The sequence below is a fragment of the Cavia porcellus genome, unplaced genomic scaffold, assembly GCF_034190915.1.
Source record: "Cavia porcellus strain 051 isolate PalLab524CR breed Dunkin Hartley unplaced genomic scaffold, mCavPor4.1 scaffold_31, whole genome shotgun sequence".
Lineage (NCBI taxonomy): Eukaryota > Metazoa > Chordata > Mammalia > Rodentia > Caviidae > Cavia > Cavia porcellus.
In genome coordinates this window covers 40,533,450-40,556,918 of record NW_026947514.1, presented here as the reverse complement: position 1 = coordinate 40,556,918, position 23,469 = coordinate 40,533,450, and the positions used below count along the sequence as shown (strand labels likewise).

The following is a 23,469-nucleotide window of genomic DNA, read 5'->3' as shown; positions in this document are numbered from 1 at the left end:
GTGGTCTTGCCTGTATTGGTCAGTTTGGCTTGAAGTCCACTTTGTCTGAAATTAGGATAGACACACCTGCTTTTTTATGGGTTAATACTATATGGAATATTGTTTTCCATCCTTTGATTTTTAGGCTATTTCTTTTTGGATTAAATGTTTTTTTTCTGTATCACATATTGTTTCTTGATCCATTGTGGCAATCTGTGTCTTGTGATTGAGCAATTGAGATCTTTCACACTGAGAGCTATTACTGAAAGTTATCGATATATTCCTGTCAGTGGATTATTTTCCTATTGCTGATTCCCCCACCCCACCTCCTACACTCTTCTGCTTAACTGCTCACCCTGCCTGGTGTATTCATTCTATTAGATGACTTCATTATCTCTTTCTATGTTATCCTTGATAGTTTCTTAAAGTACTGGTTTGGTGGTCCTGAATTTCTTGTGATGGTCTTTGTCATGGAAAGACCTTATTTCTCCATCAATTTTGAAATAATGTTTACTGGATATATAAATCTGAGTTGGAAGTTGTTATCTTTTTGGGCTTGTAAAACAGTTCAAGCTCTCTTTGCCTATAAGATTTTTGTTGTGCAGTTTGCTGTACTTTTGATAGGTTTATATTTATAAGTGATTCATTGCTTTTCTCTAATAGTTTTTTTTCCCCCTCCAGTAACTTTTAAGATTCTGACAATGTGTTGGACTTTAGTGCTGTGCTATGCTGTGCTATTTGGGGTTCTATATGTCTCATCTAATTGTTTAATTCTTTCCCAATCCCTCATTGGTTTTTTTAAAAATCTCTTTGGTTATTCTTTTGAATAATTCTACTGTGTGACTTTTACTTTCCTTCCTCTCAATGCCCAATGGGTTGACTTTGGGGAAGTTGAAAGTTTTGGGAGGCATTTTTTTGTCTTGTCTTGTCACCTCATGTTTTTATTTTTTTTATTTGTTTTGTTTTACGCATAGTTATGCAGTTCCTTTATAATGCAAAGACTCTGTTGCTGGTGTGGAGATCTCTTTAGGAAGTATGTTTTTCAGTGATCCAGTTAAGTCCTGGCTAACTATAGTCTTTTGCCTCTGTCCCAAAATTTGATCATCTTATTGAAATAAGGGGTATAGTGTCATTAGCTCAGCATTAGTTCTCTGAGAATGGACAACACAGTTGTTAATGTTGGAAAGATATTGGTTTTTGGGATACAGAGAAAAGCTATCAGCAGCAACAACTTGACATCCTTGACAATATCAAGTAAATCAACAACTCAGACAGTGTTGTGTAGCTTTAACTTTTCTGTCAGTTCCTTCCCACTTCCCAAAGATGAAAATGCCTGAAATGAATTAAGTTCACGAATCACTGTATTATTTTGGCCATCACTTTAAATTATCTAGAGCAGGAAACAAGAATGAAAAATAAATCAGAGCCTTGGATAAACTCATATTTTTGAAACCATCTGATATTTTGTTGATTGAAATGCAGTAGTTAAAGAAACTGCTTGTATTGGTCAGTTTGGCTTGAAGTCCACTTTGTCTGAAATTAGGATAGATACACTTGCTTTTTCATGGGTTATTAATATATGGGATATTGTTTTCCATCCTTTGATTTTTAGGCTATTTCTTTTTGGATTAAATTTTTTCTTGCCTAAACATTTATATATTTGTGCTTCTTTGTGTTACCATTGTGATCAGTGTTACACATTTTTCTCAGGAAAGAAATATATATCTTCCTGTAGAATCATGTATCTTAGAAGGACCTACAAAACCAGGAACCTAGTTCAACTTTGGTTAGACAAAATGCTATGGTTCGTTCTCCTAATGTAGAAGTTTTCTATGTTGAACAGATTTTAACCTATTCATATAAAGTTATTGTCTTTTCCCCCTTGCTTCCCCCTTTTCCTGCCCCCTTCTGTCATGCTGGATGTCAGATTTTTGGTCTGGGCCATAGTAATGCTAGGCAAGTCATCAACCCCTGAGGTCCATGAGGTACTCCTTTTTTTTTTTTTTTTTTGAGACAAGGTCTCACCGTGTAGTGGAGACTGGTCTTGTGTTCATTGTGTAGCCCAGACTGACCTCTAACTCCAGGTGATCCTCCTGTCTCAGCCTCTGGAGCCGGCATTATGGTGTACCCCACCACTTCTGGTGACATTCTCTTTTTCTAAGGTGCATACTTTGCAGGTGACCTTTGGTATTCTGTTTTAAGATTTCTAAACTTTCAATATCTGTAGACACTCAAATAATCCAGAGTTTTTGTGATCTTCTTGATAAATGTTACATTTAAGTGATTGTGGAAAATGTTAGTGCTCTTTGAGATTTTTTTTTTTTTTTTTAAGAGGAAGAGATTTTCAATTTTTCCCAATTTGGCCCAGATAACCTCTGTTGCCACTTTCTAAAAATATACAAACATTATGAAGATATAAATGATTGAATAGCACTTAAGCTGTGTCTTTAAAATCAACTGCTTTGTATTTTGCTCAAGAAAAAAAATTTTTTACAAGTGCTGTTTAAAAAAACAATTGTAATAAAAACCAGATGGTCCACTAAGGAAAATCATGCAGTTCCGTTTTCCTCCTAACACTGCTAAAATTAGGGGGTTTTGATTGTAGTAGATGCAGGTTGAAGACTTAAGATCAGCCAGTGCATAAGAGTTCCTAGTAGGCTGGAGTGTGGAGTGTTTCTAATTAGGAGCTCAGTAGTAGTGTGTTGTAGGGTCACACAGTATTCAGGAAAGGCACTAAAGAGCTAAAGTATAAGAAATTTTAAAATTTTGTCTAGGGCCAGGCTTGCACCCTGGAAAGTGTAAACTTTTGTTTTCCCTTCTGTGTTTTGCTAGGGCTGGAGACTAAATTTAAGATAATTTGATGTGTATATGTATATTGTCAGTCTGGGGTTGTACCATCATTTTTGACATTTTCTTCAGCATGATGTTTTAAGTTTTAACATAAGCCTTTTTAATTAGTATATGTTTGCAGTATATCATACATATGATAACCATGGAGAATTGGTACATATAATACATCTTTCTCTTTTTCTGATAGAAGTGGAGAGGGAAAAGCTATGGAAAAAAAAAAGAATCAAAGGGCAAAACTGGTACAAACAGAGATTTTGCAAAAAACCTTTTTTTTCTTTTTTCTTTTTGAGATAGGGGCTAACTATGTAGTTCAGGCTGGCCTTAAGCTTACTACATAGCCCAGATGACCTTGAACCCAGTGATTCTCTGTTTTAGCTCAAGTGCTGGGTTTATGGGTGTGTGCCACCATGCCTGGCTAACAGAAAGATGCCTGTCATATGTTGATGATTGCCTGTAGTGCTTTAATATGGTTGTAATTTTAAATTGTTTGTGGAGATGATATAGATACTCTTCTTACTCCTTTTCATTCTTATCTTGATTATAATATTGCTGCTGCTGCTGGTGGCATAATAGTAATATATTGCATTTTGTAGGTAATTGACTGTCCTTCAAGTACATTTTCTGCTCTTAGATTCTTGTAAAGATGTTCATAGGAAAAATGCCCTTAAGAAAAAGCAAGCTTGGTCAAAGTGGAGTGGGGCTTTGACTTTTTGAACTTTAAATCCATGCTTCTAATATTATATTATTCTACAGATATTATATAATCAGAAAAATTTTAGACAAATAGAACAAATGCTTCTTTTTAATTCTTTTGGGAAGATACTCAGAAGGGGAATAGCTGGGTTGAATGGGACCTCCAATCATAGTTTTTTGAGGAATCACCACACTGATTTCCGCGATGGTTGCACCAGTCTATATTCCCACCAACAGTGCAGAAGGGTTCCTTTTACCCCACAGCCCCTCCAGCATTTTTTATTGGTTAATTTCTTGGTACTAACCATTCTTTCCAGGGTGAGATGGAATCTCAGTGTTGTTTTAATTTGCATTTCTTAAATGATCAGTGATGAACATTTTTCCATTTGCTATTTGTATTTCTTCAGCTCAGAAGTGTGTATTCATATCAGATGCCCATTTTTGGATTAGGTCTTTAAATTTGGGAGGACTGATGTTTTTGCGTTCTTTATATGTTCTCAATAGTAATCCTTTGTCTGAGGAACAGCTGGGAAACATTTTCCTCCATGTTGTGGGTTATGTCTTCACCCTGTTGGTGATTTCTCTTTTCAATAGGATGGTGGTTTCGCTTTTCAATAAGGTGAGATCCCACTTTTGATTCTTTTTGATAGTTCCTATGCAATCTGGGTTTTTTTCATAAAGTCTTTGCCTACACCAGTGTCTTCAAGAGTTTTACCTATTCTATCTTCCAACAAATTTAATGTTTCTGTTTTAATATTAAGATCTTTGATCCATTCTGATTTTAGTTTAGTACATGGTGAAAGATGTAGGCTCAGTTTTAATCTTCGGCATGTATAGAGCCAGTTTTTGCAGCACAATTTCTTAAAGAGTCTGTCTTTCTTCCAGTGAATGGCACCTTTGTCAGGGGTAATATGGCTTGGTGTGTCTGCAGTTGTTTCTGCATCTTCTAATCTATTCCATTGACCTTTTTTTTTCTTTTGCCAGTATGACACTGTTTTTTTTTTTTAATCACAGTATCTTAATAGTATAATTTAAAGTCAGGAATTGTGATGTCCCCTGTCTTGTTTTTACTGCCCAAGATTGCCTTTGATATTTTAGGTCTTTTCTGGTTCCAGATGAATTTTAGGATTGTTTTCTCTAATTCTGTGAGATATACTATTGGAATTTTGATTGGATTGCACTGAATCTATATAACAGTTTTGGAAGTATGGCCATTTTCACTATGTTGGTTCTTCCCACCAAAGAGCATTGGATATTTCTCCACTTTCTAATATCCTCTTTCATCTCCTTTTTCACAGTACTGTGGCTTTCAATGTAGAGGTCTTTTATATCCTTGTTAGACTGATTCCTAGATATTTCTTTTTTTTTTTTTCTTGTGGATGCTATTGTAAAAAGTATTGTTTCTCTGTTTTCTCTCTCAGTGAGTTTGTTATTTGTATACAGGAAGGCTGTGATTTTTGAGTGTTGACTTTGTAACCAGCTACATTACTAAATTTACTTACTAAATCTAGAAGTCTTTGGTGGAGTATTTGGAGCTGCTAAGTAGAGAATCTTGTCATTTGCAAATAATGATGGTTTAACTTCTTCATTTCCTGTCCCCCTCCCTTTTTCTGTCCTCTGTAATTGTTTACTTTTCCTGGTGTATTACTTCTGTTGGTGTTTATGGAACTATAGTCCTTATTATCTCTTTCTAGAAGGACTTTCTGAACGACTTCAGAACATTTTGAAGTGCCGGTTTAGCGGCCATAACTTTCCTCAAATGTTCTTAGTCATGGAAATATCTTATTTCTCTATCAATTTTGAAAGATAGTTTTGCAGCATATATCAATCTGGGTTGAAAGTTGCTTTCCTTTAGAACTTGGAGCACTTTGCTCCAAGCTTTCCTTGACTTGATAGTTTGTACTGAGAAGCCAGGTGTGATTCCGATGGTCTTTCCTTAATAGGTGATTAGTTTCTTTTCCCTCACAGCTTTTAAGAGGCTATTTTGTGTTGAATTTCTGGAATTTGATTATGATGTGCCTGGATGTAGATTTTTTTTATCATTGTTAATTGCAGTTCTATATGACTTAACTGATTTGTATGTCAGATTCTTTTTCTCTATGGGGAAAGTTGTCTGTCACAATGTCTTTGACAGACATTGACTCTAATTAATCTTAAAGTTATTCTTCTTGGTCTCAAGTAGCAGCTGCTGGATTGAGTTTTCATGGTCCTTTGCAAGTTTTGAGAAGTCTTTCTTTTGCTGGTTGCTAACTGCAAGCCTGTCTTCAGTATCAGACATCCTGTCCTCACATTTGCCTAATCTGCTTCAGATATTTTCAGTGGAGTTTTTATTCTCCTAGATGTCTGCTTGAATCTGCTTTATGGACTCCCATTTGTTGCCTATGCTGCTCTTCTATAATTTGGTTAAGCTTGCTTTTTTTTGGTCTGTGTCTGCTTTAACATCAGTAAGCATGGTGTATATTTTGTAATGTCTGTAGTTATTTGAGAGATTATTGCTGATTTCATTTTTTCTAGAGCCTCATTCAATTGCTTTGTTGTTACAACTTCAGAGAGAACTGGTGGGGGACTTTCGGATAGTCCCACCTCACTGACTCCTGGATTTGCCTTTGGTGAAGTGGATATTGGTGTTACATCTTGTTTAATTAAGTGTCTTCTCATTTCTTTTCTGTTTTAGTTTAATTTCTGGGGGTGATGCTTATAAGGTACCCATGGTCGGTTGTTTTATTGGTGATCTTTAGGAGGACACTTAGATCATAATTACTTCTCTGAACGATCTTCCCAGTGTAGCTGGCTTTTGGGTTTTGAGTCTATTGGAAGATCTTAGCTCTTCAGTTTGTTGGAGATGAGTTGTTGCGAGTTTGGTGTAGTTTCTGGTTCTTTGGCACTGTGCCGTAGTATTTTCAGTGATCCCTGGTTAATCTCAGTCATGGATTATCAGGGCCAAAACAGAGAAGAATTACGTCAATTTTGACTGCAAGGGTACCAGTAGCATCAAATGCCACCTATAAAACAACAATCTGTTCCCCATTGTATTGCCTTGAAGCCTTATAATATTTTCACTCATTAATTGGAATGGTTTTATTCTGGATTGTTTGATATTATTGTCTATGATAGTATGAACAGCTATTTTGAAGAAAACAAGACATCATAATAGCTAGTGCTGATTAATATCATCTTGTTTTGAAGTCCCATCAAACTGTTGTTCTTCTGACTTCATTATTTATCATGTTGTATCTTATTGGGTTTTATTATATGTGATAGTATAAACAAAATTTTTATAGGCAAAGAAATAATATGGAAACCATTGCTCGTTTTCTTTTAGCTGGTTCTAAATACCGTGTAATACTTTCATTCTCTTGAATGGTTTCACACTGTCTTGATATGTTTGATGCTATAGTATACGAAGTTATACTCAAATATTTCAAGGAAAGAGACACTATGGTAACTACGATTATGTCAGGTTATCTGATGGTGAAACACTAAGTTGCTTCAATTGTTCTGTTCTGACCTGTGTTATGTTGTTATGTCCTCTTTTATTTCAATCTCTCCCTTTTAAAAAAATTTTTTTAAATTATTTTTTTAATTAAGGGAAAAAATAAATTAAAAAATAGCAGGATATATTATAGTAACTTTTTTGTTTTCCTATTAACCTGATTTGAACCCCTCTATTGTCTCCCCATCTTGTTTTGACTGATTTTATTCTATTCTGTTTTGTTTGGTAGTATCAAGTTTGAGGGTATAGGTAACTACTTTGAAGGCAATAAGATTCACTATGATGCCCATTCTGGTTTGACTATTATCTTCTTTTGAAGTCCTGTAAGGTCTCCAATGTTTAGGTTTTATTGGTTTTGTTCTGTACTGTTCCGTTCAGTTTTATTATACCTGATGATACAGGCAACTCTTTTTAAGATAGTAAGAGGCATTATGGTAAGCATTGTTGATCACCTGGTATTCTGTTTTCACATCATGTACTATGTCCATCCTTTTGTTTTGACTTACTCCGTTTTGTTTTGTCACATTTGGTTTTATTCTCTTCAAAAAAAAAGTAAAAAGAACTGTGGGAGCAATAAAACCCAAAATGTGTAATTATTATTGTAAAAAAGAGAGGAAAAGAAAGTGCTCTAAAGGATATAACTGCATGTATATTTAAGTGTGTAAGATAGAAAACCATATTACTAATTTTTGTTGGATCTTTGAACAGAACTGTTTGCAGTCTCACTGTTTGAGTGTCCATTTTGTATGCTTTAACTTTGTAACTTGAACAACTATTTTTAAGATGACAATATGTGATCTGTTAACTAGTGATTTCTTACCGTTTATTTTTTTGAAATTCTGTATTACTTGTACTCTTTTACTGTTTTGTTTTTTTCTTTAAATAAAAAAAATTAAAAAAAACAATCTGAGCTAATCCTTAATTTGCAACTTTTAACCATACGAACTAGATTTGTGATTATATAACAAAAAGTAAAACAAACCAGGCAATTATATGCAGCACGTATGTCTGTAATGTGCCAATTTTCCCCTCAGGAGTTAAAATTTAAAATGGATTAAAGAGAGAATAGAGAAGTGAAAAAAGAGAAAGAGACTACAAGTAAGGTTGGAGGACAGAGATGGGTCCCGTCAACTTGGGGAAACTTGCAGAGGACTGAAGCAAAAGAGAGGTGGAAGAGACAAAAGGTGGCACAAAACAGAACCACACCCATGAAGAGGGTAGGAAGTGCTCTCACACTCATAAAAAAATGAGAGAGGAAGAGAAATAAAAAACAAACTGAACAAAACAAATAAGTAAAGTTAAAAGAGAGAAAGCAAAAAACAAAGAGTCGGCTTTCAGGATTCTCTCAGGGCTCACTAACAGTCTGTGGAGGTAGTCTGGACTTGTGCCGCCGTGTCCCTGTACGCCAGCCCTTTCTTTCTGGTGGAGTAGTAGACACCCTTGGCAGGCCTAAGGCCAGACTCCCTGGGCTCAGCACAGTCCTAACAGGGTCCGGGGTCTGCACCGAGCTAGGAGCGCTGGAGGAACCCAGCAGCAGTTCTGGTTCTAGGCTTATGTGGTCAACTCCAGGATGGCTCCCAGCCAATTCCTCTCTACGTGGGATGAGTAAGTTCTGTGCCTCTCAGCCAGCCAGCGCAGTCCTTCAGTCCGCTGCTCCCCTCCACTGTTGAGGCTTCTGGGGTCGCCAGCCAGGCCAGCTGCCTCTGCTATGGTGAGCCTTGTGCCTCTGGGTTCTAAGAGCTCCTCTCATGCGTTGAGTCCTATTCTGGGGTGGTGGCGCAGCCAGCTACCACATTTTTCTTTGAAGTTTTTCTTTTTACTCTCTCTTTGGGCTTCAATTCACACTTCAGACTCTTCCTGGACCCACTTCATTCCTTCCTTCCTCCCTTCTTTTTCCTTCCTTTCCCTTCCCTTCCCTTCCCTTCCCTTCCCTTCCCTTCCCTTCCCTTCCCTTCCCTTCCCTTCCCTTCCCTTCCTCATGCTATATTCTAGCGTTTTGGTGGTGCCTCTCAAAGAGGCTGTTTTTCTGCTGTTTCATCTTCCTGGAAGTCTTCAAGTGCTTGTGTTCTTGCTGGAAGGAAGACATACTGAGGGGAGGCTATTGAGTATGAGGAACCAAAATGGATGAAGACTAGAATTATTCTTACAGCTGTTTTAAGTTACTTGGTGCTTAACGTGTAGGTATTTCATGACTTCATCAAGGGAATTTTGGGTACTATGGATATCTTGAAACACATGTATTTCAAAATCAATTAGAGGCCTTAGGCCTTTGAAAAATATCACCATTTTTCACATTGTTTGAGAATATAGTATAAGACCAGGTCTTGAGGTTTTTAAAACATATTTTACCCTTTTTAAAAAATTTCTTTGTATTGGGAATTGAACGCATGACATTGCGCTCAACAGGTAAGTGCTTACACTGCTAAGCTAAATGCCTGCCCCTTGATCCATATTTTGTGGTTGTCATCTTGTATAGATCAATTTTATGAATATAACTGGTAATTTTTCAAACATGTTAATTTTCTAATTTAATAAGCAATAAATTAATGTCATATCTTATAAACTTCTATCAGTATTCCCCAGAAGAAGAGAGTATTAGGGATTGAAATTATTTAGAACATTCTTTCTAAAAATGGGAACTGTATGATTATTGCTTAAATGTTAAATTTTAATGCAAGATTTCTTTTTTGGTGAAGATAAAGTGTGTTTGCTGTCGTTGAATATGCTTGTGTCATTAGATTTATTTTTAGCATAAAAATAGTTTTTTTAACTAACTTAAAAAGTTTGATTGGAAAAAGATTTGCAAGCATTTTTCAACTGTTTATACACTTGTTAAAAATGAAAAAAGTAGAAATATTTACAGCAAGAAAATATCCACCAGAATCAACCGAATGTACTGTCTTTAATATTAAGCATTTAGCTAATAAGCTGGTTTGAATCTTACTTTAAAGATAGATGGTTATATTGATTTGTTTTCAACAAGAAAAGGTTGAAGCTGAATCATTAGCAAATCCTGAAGAATTAATTCAAATGGTGTAGTAATTCCTGTTATTAGAGATACTTCTTGCAACTCAAGAAATTGTTCCTTCTCCCAGGGTATTAGAGTTGTTGAATTTAGGAAGTGGCCTGGTGGAGCTGTCTTGTATATCAGAATTCAACTCAAAAGTGTGAGATTGCAAAGTGTTTTTAAAATGCCATTGCAAAGCCCTGAATTAAAATTAAACATTGAAATAAAAAGAAAATACAAAATAGCACAAAAGTAAAGTTCTGAAATCTTTTGAAGACTGAGTGCTATAGAAAGAGTTTTTCAAAATTTTAATTTTCTTATAAGCATAGATCCCTAAAGATAGGCTTTTATTATTAACACCATGACGCAGGTAACTATCCTAAGGTATGAAGATTACAGTTGTTATAATAATTATTAAAAGACTGGTTTTTATGACTCAGTACATATGCTTTGTGCCTAGCTTTTTCCTATTATAAAATGAATCTTAATATGCCATATAATTGGTGACAAATAAATTCTTTGTGTAATTAAGAGAAGATCTGTTTATTTAAGAGCTCTCAAAGGTTGTAAAAGATTATACTTGGCTATATGTGAAGGATAAATGTTGTGAAATAATGCCCCTTAGTTCCTCTTTTATAATAAATCTCAGCTGTGTGTTTAGCACAGGGCTCAGTGCCAAAAAGAACAGGTTCAACTTGTCTGTGAGGATTTGCACCGTGGTAAAAGTGCACAACTGCTCTTGTAGAGGTCATTGTGGAGGTCACAGGCATGTACAATTGAATGAAAGCAACTTTAAAAAAATGGTAGAACATAGTGTTACTTGAGATTTAAGAATCAATGTTAATTTAAAACATTGAAAGAATGGAAGATCTTTAAAAGAATCTTAAATACATTTTCACTCTTTGTGTTCTCAAGTGGATTTAAAGTAATTTATTTGGCATTTTGTACCAGAGCACTTTCATAAATCTTCAGAATCATTTTTGTCATAATTGCCTGGACTCAGAAATATTGATGATTTTCATATTTGTTAAATTGCAAGTGTTCTAAAGAGTGGTCAGGTATGAAAAGTAGGGTATCATGGTGGTTGAACAAAGTACGCATATTTGTGCATGGGGAGCAGGGGTGCGGGAGTCTCAGGGAGTTCCAGTGAAAGGGCAGATATGTGTGTGCTGAAGAAGAATGCCTATACAAGTCATATTTCCCCCAGAATTTAAGAACTGCAACAAAGAAAATGCCGTTTTATGTTTGTGTAGTATGACTTCTTTTCCAAAGTTTCTCATAAGTCTTTTTCATATATTTCTAGTAAACAGAGATAACTCAGAAATGCCTTGTAGAGGAACTACATAACTCCTAACTCCAGAGTACAGAAATTTTGAGTTTCATGTAAAAAATACCAGCAAATGATGAACCAAGTAATTAAGTTGATAAAATAATTAGTAGATGGAGTTGTGTTATTTAGAGTTGATTTGATGACTCTTTTTATCTTTTTTGGTGATTGTTTTTTATTTTTTGAAAGATTATCGTAGTAAAATGACAGGGAGCCATTGGTTTCTCTATGGAGATTAATTTGTAATCTTTAGAATGTGTTTCACCAAATGTAGCTGATTGACAGAAGCACATGTCTCAGCAACTGGTAGAATGCTAGTACCTCCATTAAGCCTGTAATTTCCAGAAGGCTTCAAAGGCTGTCTCTCCAAACTACTTTTTGACTTGTAGAATATTCTTTTACTTTTTATGTCTCTCTTTAATTTATTTATGAAAGGAATGCTATAACATTAGTTTTTTTCTTAAGTTTAGAAAACTAAAACAAATGATACTCTTGTATTTGTTACATTACTACTTATGTTCAGTGTTCACATACATATATATTCCTGGATGAAAAACAAAGGATTGTGATTTCATGTGCATTGCTTTTGTAATTTGTATCATCAACATAAAATACATCTGTCAATTTTGAAGAATGATTTGTTAAAGTATAGTGAAATGTCATTTAAAAGATTGATTAGAGAGCTGTTTCCAAAAGATAATTTACTTTTTTGCTAGAAATCATTTTTTAGTTGAGTTTTTCTTCTATTTCAAAACATGCAATTTGTAGTGATTCACAGACAGCACATCAGTTTGTGTCATTTAAATACGTTTATACTTATGACTGAAAGAAAACTGAACTTTTAAGAGTATAAAGGATGAAGCATGTCTCAACATAGATGAAATTTGCATCAATTTAAATATGCTATGTAAATGGTGAGTGTAAATATTTTTTAAAAAAGAATATGTCTTAATGAGCTGAGGTAACTTTCATTTCAACAGAACTTACATACTAATATTTTAAAAATAAGGGGCTCACAATTTGTGATTAATAAATACAAATTCAAAAATATATTATTAAACTTTTGACAGTAGGATCAGTTCAGGTGGTGTACTTTCTATTGTACATTCACAGTGGCTGACTCCACAGAACAGGGTTCAAAACTGGGTAGTTTACTTGGCTTTGGAGACCCTCAGTTTCTTTCCTGTAAAGTAGGTAAAATATACTTATGTCAAGTGTAAATTAGTGTGTATTTTAATAGGTGTTAAATGTTTGTGTGCTTTGAATAGAACCACACTGTTAGTAATCACATTCCCTATTTGCATGGCTTTCATAAAAGACAGTTTCAATTGCAGATGACAAGGGAATCAGTATCCTAATATTTTATTCTGCATTTTACAGTTGAGATCTGATTACAGACTGGTTTTGTGACTGGTGTGTATGGTGTTTTGTTTAAGAAAGGCAAATTGGTATGGCTAGGATATTCGTGACATTTGTTTTTTCTTTTAGGACAAAAGAAAAGTCAAGTCAGTCACAGGTTGGCTTAGCTCTTCATTTATTTTCTACAGCAGAACTGGCACAATAATGACTTGTTCTATAGTTAGATGAACTTAAATAGAACTGAGAGATTTGTTATGTTTTTTTTTTTTTTTGAGAGGATGAGGTAGAGGATTAGAGGGATCATTATAAAACATTTGTTTCATAGAGGATTCAGAGCTCAGTAAAGTATGCTTTCCTAACCTGTTCAGCCTCTAATGGCATAAAGCAGCTTTCTGTTATATTTTCACTGAGAAGTGTTTCTTCTTGGCTTACCTCTTATGTGACTTTTTGTTTTTTTGCATATAATATCATTTGTAGAGAATTTTGTGTAAAGTGATTTGTAAGTTAGAAATGTAAACTTACGTATGAGTTGTCATCATTTTTAGCTACTACTTCACTTATAGTGTCAAGATAAGAATTGTTTTGTTATCCTTTAGCCTTATTTTTGTAATTACTATGAAAAAAATGAGGTAAAATGCTATATGCCTAAAAAGCTGGCTTAAAATTTCTGGCAGATACCATTTTTCTTAAAATTAATGCAGCTTCCTTTTAAACAAACAGGTTTTATCTCATCAGATAGTCTCCATGATGTTTTTCTTCTGATCTTTTTATAGAAACACATGATTTTCTGGACAGTGTCCTCTGGGCAACAAATTGTAGCTAGACAAGCTTTGGGGGAAGGAAACACTGCATCATTTATCAGTGCCTAAGGAAAAGTAAACTAGAATAAAAAACAAAACAGACAAAATCTTCTCTTTGGGCTTTATCATTCTTTAAATCTATTGCCACATCTCCCTATTTTCATTTTTCATACTATTTGAGAAAATAATAACCAAGCTTGTTCAGTGTTTGTACTTCTTCCCATTGTTTCTTCTGTTAGGCTCTTTCCATTTTTCACTATTACACTAAAGCTGCTCTTGGTGTTGAAACTCCCTGTGCTAGGAAGAACCCTTCTTTGCCTCCATCTTATTCCCATTCACCCATCAGAACTTCTCTCAAATGCAGTTTCTTTGCTGAGTTCAGTTGAGGGAACATTCAGATGCCTATCCTGTTCAGTAGAGTCATACTCTCTCTCTCTCTCTCTCTCTCTCTCTCTCTCTCTCTGTGTATATATATATATATATATATATATATATATATCTTACTGGAATTCAATTAAGTTTGAAACTTACACCAAGCCCGGGAGAAAAATGAGCCGAGAATGGCTCTCTTCCACTAGTAAGAAACATCTTGGAAACATCATGGATGCCAGATGTAAGGCAATGTGGTTTTTCCACAGAAGAAACGTTTAAATGTTGGAGGAAGAGCTAGCTGATTTAGATTTCTGAAGTAATGAACAGTATATGGTCTTATAAGTGTTAGACCGTGTTTACTATACTGATTTTAGAATCTTAGCCCTATGCACTTCCCCGGAATGGCTGTATTACAGTAAGTCAGCTACATTACTTAGGACCCTTAGGTAACACGTGGACCTGTTTTGGATGTTGTAGGTGTAGAACTATTTGAAGCAAAGATGACTAGATTATTCCTTTCCTGTGTTTAATTTTGCATTTTTCAGATAGGGAGATAATTATATAAGAATGCAGTTTGCAGGCAAAAATAGGCGTTAGCAGAGAAAGACATTGCTGCTTCTTTTATGTTTCATGTATAATTGCATGTGTCCACAAATATATTGTTGCAGCTAGTTTCTATGAACCATGTTCGTTCAGTTTCATTTTACTCACCCACACATGCATATTGTCTGATTGTGTTAGAGAATATTGAATCTGGAAGTTAGTGCTTAGTTTTCCTATTGACTGCTTTTCTAGTGGCTACTTTATAGTAAGTTTATAGTAAATTTGAGAAAATTCTGTATATATTTTATAATACATTATAAAGTGATGGCTTATTTTCCCTTAGCAGTCACAAAATTACAGCAAACGAGATCTGATCATCCAGCTTCCCAGTCTCCCTTTTCTCTTAGCTGTAGTTAATGAAAATGGACGTTAGAGAAATCAAGTGTTTTACCCAGTTTATTCTGGTTTAGAGGCAGTGCCAGGCTAAATTACCTCTTAATATATAGCACCTCATTTTTTTTGCTTTTTATTGTTACTGTAAATTTTGAAAGAAATTAAAGTCAGTTTTATAGAGGAAAGTGAATTGCACTTACAATGACATTATGCACTACCAGGAAGCTATTAGGGTGCAGCTGTTGCCGTGATGACAGGTTGACATCACCCAAGAGTCACCGGAACAGCATGGTATAAAAATCATTCTGCTTGTTCCTAAAATAAATTGAAAACAACTGAATTACCCAGAAACGTGACTCAGAATGATGAGCTGTAGACAGTGCCAGGTATATTCTTTTAAGTTCTCTATTTTATTAAAAATGTACATGCAGCACACACAATTAAAAAAGCCAATATCCATGTACATGTACACTAATAGGTACAAACTCCTATACAATTATGTACACCCATACTAATAGACACAAACACATGCACACATGTTATATCCCCCCTAAATTATTAGGGTTTATCAAAATAGAAACAGTATTTCAGGAATACGTCAATTGATTTTTTAAAAGCTTTTGTAGATATTATTCGTGGAAGTAGTCTCTAGAATTGTAGTGATTTAATGCTGTAAAAATGAAATCCTCTGGTTTCTGATGCCATTTAGCAACATAACATGTTCTCTAGAGTTTGATAAATTTGATTGTGAGAGGAATTACTTTATAACAACTATTATTTTATTGACATGATCTTAAGAAATGGAAATAGAAGGACCATCTCATTGTAATACAATTTACTGAATATAATCACCCTGATGGCATGAGCTTGTATCTTTTTTGTTTACTGCTACTTTTCAGTTCTTTCTCAATATTTGTTGTGTGAATGAGTGGTGAATACCACAGAGTATCTACCACATATTGTTGCCTGAAATCTTGATAAAATGGTTACTTAAATTGCTAAAAAGCACATTCCCAGTCTTGGGATGAAAAACATCCATTGATTGTAATAAATAAACAAAGAAAAATACTTGAGAAGGCGAAGATTTATTCCTTGTCACAATATCTGTAATTAATAAAATTTCAATTGTTTACACTTAGAATATTCTTTATAGAATTTAGAGATCTGATGTCTTACCTCTGCCCTTGTGTGCATACTACTATAGCAGGTGACTGCTTATGAGCACTTTTATATTATTCATTAATTGCAACAAACAAATAGTCCTTTGGTGTAAGACATCAAGCTGTAAAGCATAACAGTGAACAAAGGGTCTTACAATCTAATGGGAGTCAAAGAAGCTGAACAGATAATTATACTAGGAGAGTTTAAGAAGCTTATGGGTCTTATAGGAAGCAAATATATTGAAGATGAGACTAATCTGGTAAATAAGAGTCATTAAGAAAAGTTAAAAAAAGAGAATTCTGAATTTTAACTTGTGTTAAATGACTTTCAGATGAAAATCAGAATCTTTTAACTTACTAGCCTAAATAACTATTAGGAATGACATTTTCTGTGATGGGTATAAAATTATATTTACAGGTATAAGATTTTTATTTTTGCCTATTTATAAAACCTATATACTAATGATGCTGGCTTTTCCTTTGCTGTTATTTTTATTAAGTAATAATGAATTTTCTTAACTGTTCTTCTAAAGGTTTGTTACAGTTATTTATGTGTATGTGGCTGTGTGTGTATATTTTGAGTTAGCTCATGTTTAGAGTTACCATAATCTTTGCCCCTTTATTTTTTTATTTTTTGGGTACTGGGGATTGAATTCATGATCTCTTGCTTATCAAGCAGGCACTTGTGTGGCTGAACTGTATCTCTGACCCTCTTCCTTTATTGGGAAAAAAGAATAAAGAAAATACTTATAATGTATAAATTCTCTAACAAATTAAGTCTTAGTAAATTGTAAACTACTTTTTTTTTTTGTATTTTTACCAGTACCAGGGATTGAACTCACGACCACACGCTTGCAAGGCAGGTGCTTATGCCGCTGAGCTAAATCCCCAGCCCCATAAACTACTTTTTGTAGTAGGGTTTAAACTTGTTGAGTAAGAAAAAGTTAAGCAGTACATTTTAGATTGTTAAAATACAGCCTCATAGGGCCAGGGGTTTAGCTCAGCAGCGTAAGTGCCTCACAAACGCAAGGTCATGAGTTCAATCTCCGGTACCAAAAAAAAAAAAAAAAAGAAAAAGATAACCAGCCTCATGTAACAACTCATATGAACATTTCTGTTGTTTTTCATATTTATATATTTTTTGGTATGGAAATGAGCTGAATTTTAGAAATTCTATATATGCTTATATTTTTGACTAGCAAATGGTTGAAGGATTTTTTGTGCATTTTCCCCATTTTTTTTGTATATGCAGAGGAGTGAAAACATTAATTATAAAATTCAGTGTGCAGTTTTGCATTTCTTCTTTACTCCAAGTATAACTATTACCTAAGGTTGCATTATTTTTGTAGCGTTTCTTACTACATTTTTACCTTCAAATCCTCAATTATTTATTATTTATATAGCAACAATAAGAAAATAGAAAGGGCCTCAGTTTGGTGTTTTTCAAAATCTCAGTATTGCATAAGATCTACAAGAAGTACTTGAATTACTTAATGTAGGTGTTTTAAAGACTTGGGAGGAGGACTCCCCTGTTTCTCCCTTCCCACAGTTTTTTTTATTCTGTGACTTTGCTCACCATTTTAATGTTGATGATAGCACAGTTTCTCTTCAGTTTATTTTGCTAGGTTCCTTAATTAAACATTTCTACTTGAATTTTTCAATCAGTAAAGTTGAATTGCTTTGAACAACTGTCTTAAACTCTTACTTTTAACAGCTTTATCAATATATAATTTACTTAGTTTAAAATTAACTCATTTAAAATGTACAATTCAAACTGAGTGTGTGGTATACACCTTGTAATTCTAGCACTTGTGAGGCTGACCCAGAAGAACTTCCATGAATTTGAGGCCAGCCTTGACTATATAATGAGTTCAATGCCTTCCTGATAGAGCAAGACAAAAACCTAATGAAACAAAAAAGCAAGACAAAACAAAATTTAATGATTTTTAGCAGATCTACAGAATTTTGCAACCACTTCCATAATTTCATTTTAGAATGTTTTGATTGGTCCAAGAGCCAATCAACCAATTTTGCAACCATTTCCATAATTTCATTTTAGAATGTTTTGATTTGTACTTATTTGAAGTCATAACTCATTCATACTCATAGCCTGTAGTGGTTGTAAATCTACTTTCTATCTCTGTAGTTTTGCCTTTTCTAGACATTTCCTATAAATGAATGTAATGTGATTTATGGTTCTTTGCTTCTGGTTTACTTTAATTAGCATAATGATTTCAAAGTTTATCCATGTTGTAGCTTGTATCAGTATTTCATTCTTTTTTATTGCTGAATGGTATTCTATTCAGATTATTGTTTGAATATTGAATTCATATTCATATTGAATATGAATTCATATTCATATTGTATGAATATATGACTATACAGTAAACATTTTGTTCATGCATCATTTGATAAATACTTAGATTATTTCCATTACTTGGCTGCTATGGATAATGTTTATGTATAAATTTTATGTATAAAGTTTATGTATAAATTTTGTGTGGCCACAGGGTTTGATTTCTTTCAGGAAGTTGCCTATAAATGGATTTTTTACTCAGGTAGACTTGTGTAATTTTCAAAAACACTAATTAATTTTTGAAGTGCCTGCATCTTGTACGCTCTCACATACACTTTGAGACAGTTCTTATTTGTTTGTACTTTCCTCAGTAACACTTTTTACCTGTCTTTTTGGTTAGAGTCATGCATTTCTTTATACTTTTAATTTGCATATTTATGAAGATTAATGATGTTGGACATGCTTTCATATGCTTATTAGCCATTCATATTTGCATTTTTGTGAAATGCTTATTAAAGTGGCCTATTTATCTTTTTATTACTGTGTAAGAAAAGTTCATCATATGTAGTCTAAATAAAAGTTATTTATAAAATATGTGACTTTAAATATTTTTTCTGTCTTTTTAAAAGAAGGAACCTTTGCAATGTTTATTGCTCCCAGTTTTCCTTTCTGTTTGTTACCTTTCCCAGGATTCCCATTTTAAAAAATATCTCTACTATAAATTCCATCATCATAATCATCATCATCATCTAGATTTTGAGATAGGGTCTTGCTATGTAATCCAAGGTAACCTCAAACTTGCAGTGATACTTCAGCATCCCCAGTGCAGGGATTACAGTTATATGCTGTGACACCTGACTGAATTCTTTTAATTTTAGTAACTATTATCCTTTTTTTACCTTCGTTACTATCTTTTTTTCTTCACTATTCAAATTTGGGTTATATTTCTCACCCTTAGTTACTAAAATAACTATAGTCTTGGACTTAATTGTTTGTAGGCTATACGTGCATAGCTATGTTTCTTTTGAAACTATGAAGATTCTGAGATCTGTTTTTAACATTTTTATAATGAAAGTAGAAAAGCAAAAAAAGTCATATGGCTAATACCTAGGCTTAATAATATTAATATTTTGGGGTTTTGCTTCAAATATATGCATTTATTTTTCTGAACCATTTTAAATAAGTTACAGTTTTCATAAAATTTTACTTTTAAACTTTTTTTGTCTTTTTTCCCTAATTTCCCTTCCCATTTGAACATTTTTTTCCTATTTCACGATATCTATTAAATATTTTGGTGCCTATTTACACTTTTGGTTTCTCACACCAGAGAAACAATGTGATATTTAAGTGTGTGTGCTGTTTATTTCACTAAGAGTATGGTGTCAAGGTGCATCGATTTACCTAGGAATGTCGTCTTCTAGCCTTTGTATTGTTACTGCTTGTTTCCTTGTTATTTTTAAAAAGTTTTCCCTTTCATACTCGCACATTGCAAAACTGTCCTCCAGTTTGGATAATCTATCCTTAGTGTCTTAAGCTTATCCTTCTTTGTGGCAGGTTAGTACTACTTTGAATAAAAAAGCACATCTTTATTGTATTCATTGGTTGATGCACATTTGACCTGTTTCAAAGATTCAGCTATTACAAACTGTGTCATTATAAACATGAGTGTGCATATGTCACTGTGGTATGATGCTTTTAATTCTTTTCGGAAGATACCAAGAGGGGGAATAGCTGCATTAAATGATGCAGTTTAGTTAAGTTTTTGTTTCTTTGTTTGGTTTAATACCGGGGATGGAACTCATGACTTCACACTTGCCAGGCAGGCAGTTGTGCTGCTAAGCTATATCCCCAGCATAGCTTTAGGTTTTTTTTTTTTTTTTTTTTTTTTTTTTTTGAGGAAATCTGCACTGATTTCATATTGGTTGCACCAGTTTACACTCCTACTAACAGTAGAAAAGGCTTCCTTTTTCCCCCCACCTCTGCCAGCATTTGTTATTAGTTGAGTTCTGGATAATGATCATTCTTTCTATAAAGAGATCGAGTGTTGTTTTAATTTGCATCTCTTGAATGGCTTGTGATGCTGAATATTTTTCATATATTTATTTGCCATGTGTACTTCATCTGAGAAGTAGCTATTCATTTCAGATGCCCACTTTTGGATTGAGTCTTTAAATCTGTGGGATACAATTTTTTTGAGTTTTTTTTTTTTTATTATTGTAGATATTAGTTTTTTGAGGAACAGCTGTCAAAAATTTTTCTCACCCTGTGGGTTTTCTCTTCATTCTGTTGGTGATTTATTTTGGTGTTTTAAAACTTTTTAATATGATGAGGTCCCAGTTGTTTATTCTTTATAATATTTCCTGTGTGATTGTGGTTTTGTTCATGAAGTCTTTGCCTATGTCTTCAAGAGTTCTCCTGTTCTACCTTCCAGCAGATGGAATATTTCTGTTGTAATATTTAGATCTTTGACTCATTTTACTTTTAGTTTAGTGTATGGTAAAAGACATGCGTCTACTTTTAATCTTCAGTATGTGGAAAAAACCAGTTTTTTGAGCACCATTTATTAAAGATAATACCTTTCTTCCAGTGAAGGTGCTTGGCCCCTTTGTCAAAGATAAGGTGGCAGAGTGTGCTTGGAGTTGTTACTGCATCTTCTCATTTATTCCATTGATCCTTAGGGCTTCAATACAGAGAACGTGATATCCCATGCCTTGCCTTTGTTGCCCAGGGTTGCCCTTGCTATTCTAGGTCTCTTCTGGTCCCAAATGAATTTTGGGATTGTTTTCTCTAGTTCTGTGTTATGCTATTGCTGTTTTAATTGGAATTACATTAAATCTGTATAATAATTTTGGGAGTATGGCCTCTTTCACTATGTTTGTTCTTTCTATTTAGGAAGGCAGCATATCTTTCCATTTTTTGATACCTTCTTTGATATCTTTTTCAGAATACTGCAGTGTTCAATCTAGGGATCTTTTACTTCTTTTGATAGACTGATTCCTAAGTATTTCAGTTTCATTAAAGAGTTTGAAAAGTAGTGACAATAGGTGTTTTCTAAATTTCTTGTAGAATTCAGCAGTGAATCTGTCAGGACCTGGGCTTTTGTTTATTGATAGATTTTTAATTACATCTTTAATTTTATTAACTGATATTGGGCCGTTTAGAATTTTTATATCTGCTTGATTGAGCTTTGGTAATTCATATGTGTCTTGGAATCTGTCCATTTTCTTCTGTTTTTCATCTTGTTTCAGTACAGGTTCTCAAAGTTGGTATTGATGATAATCTGGATTTCTGCAGAATCTTTGTGATTTCACCCTTTTCATTCTCAATTGCATGGATTTGAGTCCTTTTCTTGAAAAGATTAGCTAGAAATCCATCAATTTTATTTAATCTTTCAAAGAATCAGCTCTTAATTCATTAATTCTTTGTACTGTTCTCTTAGGCTCAATGGCATTAATTTCTGTTCTGATCTTTATAATTTCCTCCCTCAAGGATACAAGCTTTGGGCTTGGCGGCTGCTGCTCCTCCTGCTCCTCCTGTTCCTCCTTCCCTGCCCTCTCCCCCTCTCCCCCTCTTCCTCCTCCTTTTTCTACTTCTTGTTTGGGGTTCAACATTAGGTTACTGGAACTTGTTCTATTTCTTGGTGTAAGAATTTACTAGTATAAATTTCCCTTGTAGGACTGCTTTCTTTGTGACCTATAATTCCCAGTATGTTATATTATCATTTGATTGTAGAAATGATCTAATTTCTTCTGTAATTTTATCTGTGACCCATTGGTTATTCATGAAGACATTACTTAATTTCCATGTGGTTATGTAGTTTTCCATTGTCTTTTGCCACTGATTTCATTTCATTGCACTATGGTCAGATAATTTCAGTTCCTTTGTGTCAATTTAAGTATGTTCTTTGAGCTACTGTGGTCTGTTTTGGAGAATGTTCCATGCGTAACTGAGAAAAATATATATTCTGATGTTGTGGTTTTGGAATACTCTGTAGACATCTACTAAGTCCATTAGCTCACTTACTTTGGTGATTTTTTTTTTTGTCTAGTTGATGTATGTATTTGTGACAGTGGTTTATTGCAATCTCCCATTATAATTGTTAGGGCTTGTTTTTTTTTAATGTCCATTAATATTTGTTTATTGTAATTGGCTGTGCCAGTAGTTTGTTCATATATATTTGATTGTCATTTCTTTCTCTTGGAGTTTTCCTGTAACAAATATGTAGTGATCTTTTTGATTCTCTTGATCAGTCTTGGCTTATGTTTACTTTGTCTACAAATAAAATTGCTACCTCTGCTTTTTTCCAATTTTCTGTTGCATGGATTATCTTTTTCTTGCCTTTTAGTCTGTGAATTTGACTTGTTGACTTTTAGTCTATGAATTTTCTTGGTTACACTGAAAATGTTTCTAGTATACCGTATACTGTTGGCTCTTGCTTCTTGATCCATTCTGGCAGTCTGTTTCTTGTGATTGGTGGATTGAGACCATTTATCTTGATGATTATAACTGATATATATTAGCTTATTCTGGTCATGCTATTTTCATCTTGTTGGTTCCCTGTCATTCCCCTTTGTTTAACTGCTTGCCTTGACTGGTGAATGCTTTCTATTGGTGTTCTTAGAATTATAGCCTTCCTTTTCTCTCTCTTAAAACATCTTTAAGAACATTTGGGAGTGCTGGTTTGGTAGTCGTATCCACCTTCCATCTTTCCCTTTATATTCTACCCAGGCTACAAGCCTATTGCTTAGTGCTTCCCACACCCAAGGGCGGGACTTCTCATTACCAACATCCAGAACAACAGTAAAGCAGTCAGTGGATTAATCCAGTTATTGCACCCTTAATTCGAGTTCATACATCCTAGATCCCGCCACCTGAAAAGCCCCACCAATGCGTACATAAAGCTTGCGGGGGTTGAGGTGGGGTGGATTTAGATACAAACCATAATAGATAATATAAAATTCAGTTTAAAACTTTTATGTTTATTTAGAAGGACTAAAACATATGATTAAATATTAAAATAATATTAATGAAATTTCCAGATGTTAAACTTTTGTTTTTGAAAGAGTTTTCCATGCGATAAAAGAATATAAAGTAAAAATAGCCTTTACTCCAAGGACTCAGAGAGAACTCCATGAACGCTGGCGGTCTCGCTTTCTGTGCCGGAACATGGGGTATGGGATCTATATATAACCTTTGA

The 23,469-nt window shown here is 34.0% G+C and overlaps 1 protein-coding gene across 1 annotated transcript in view; it reads left to right on the top strand.

Moving 5' to 3' along the window:
• The window catches only part of Mnat1 (MNAT1 component of CDK activating kinase), a 212,638-nt gene that overhangs the window by 112,094 nt on the left and 77,075 nt on the right, over positions 1-23,469 (top strand). The window lies entirely within an intron of this gene.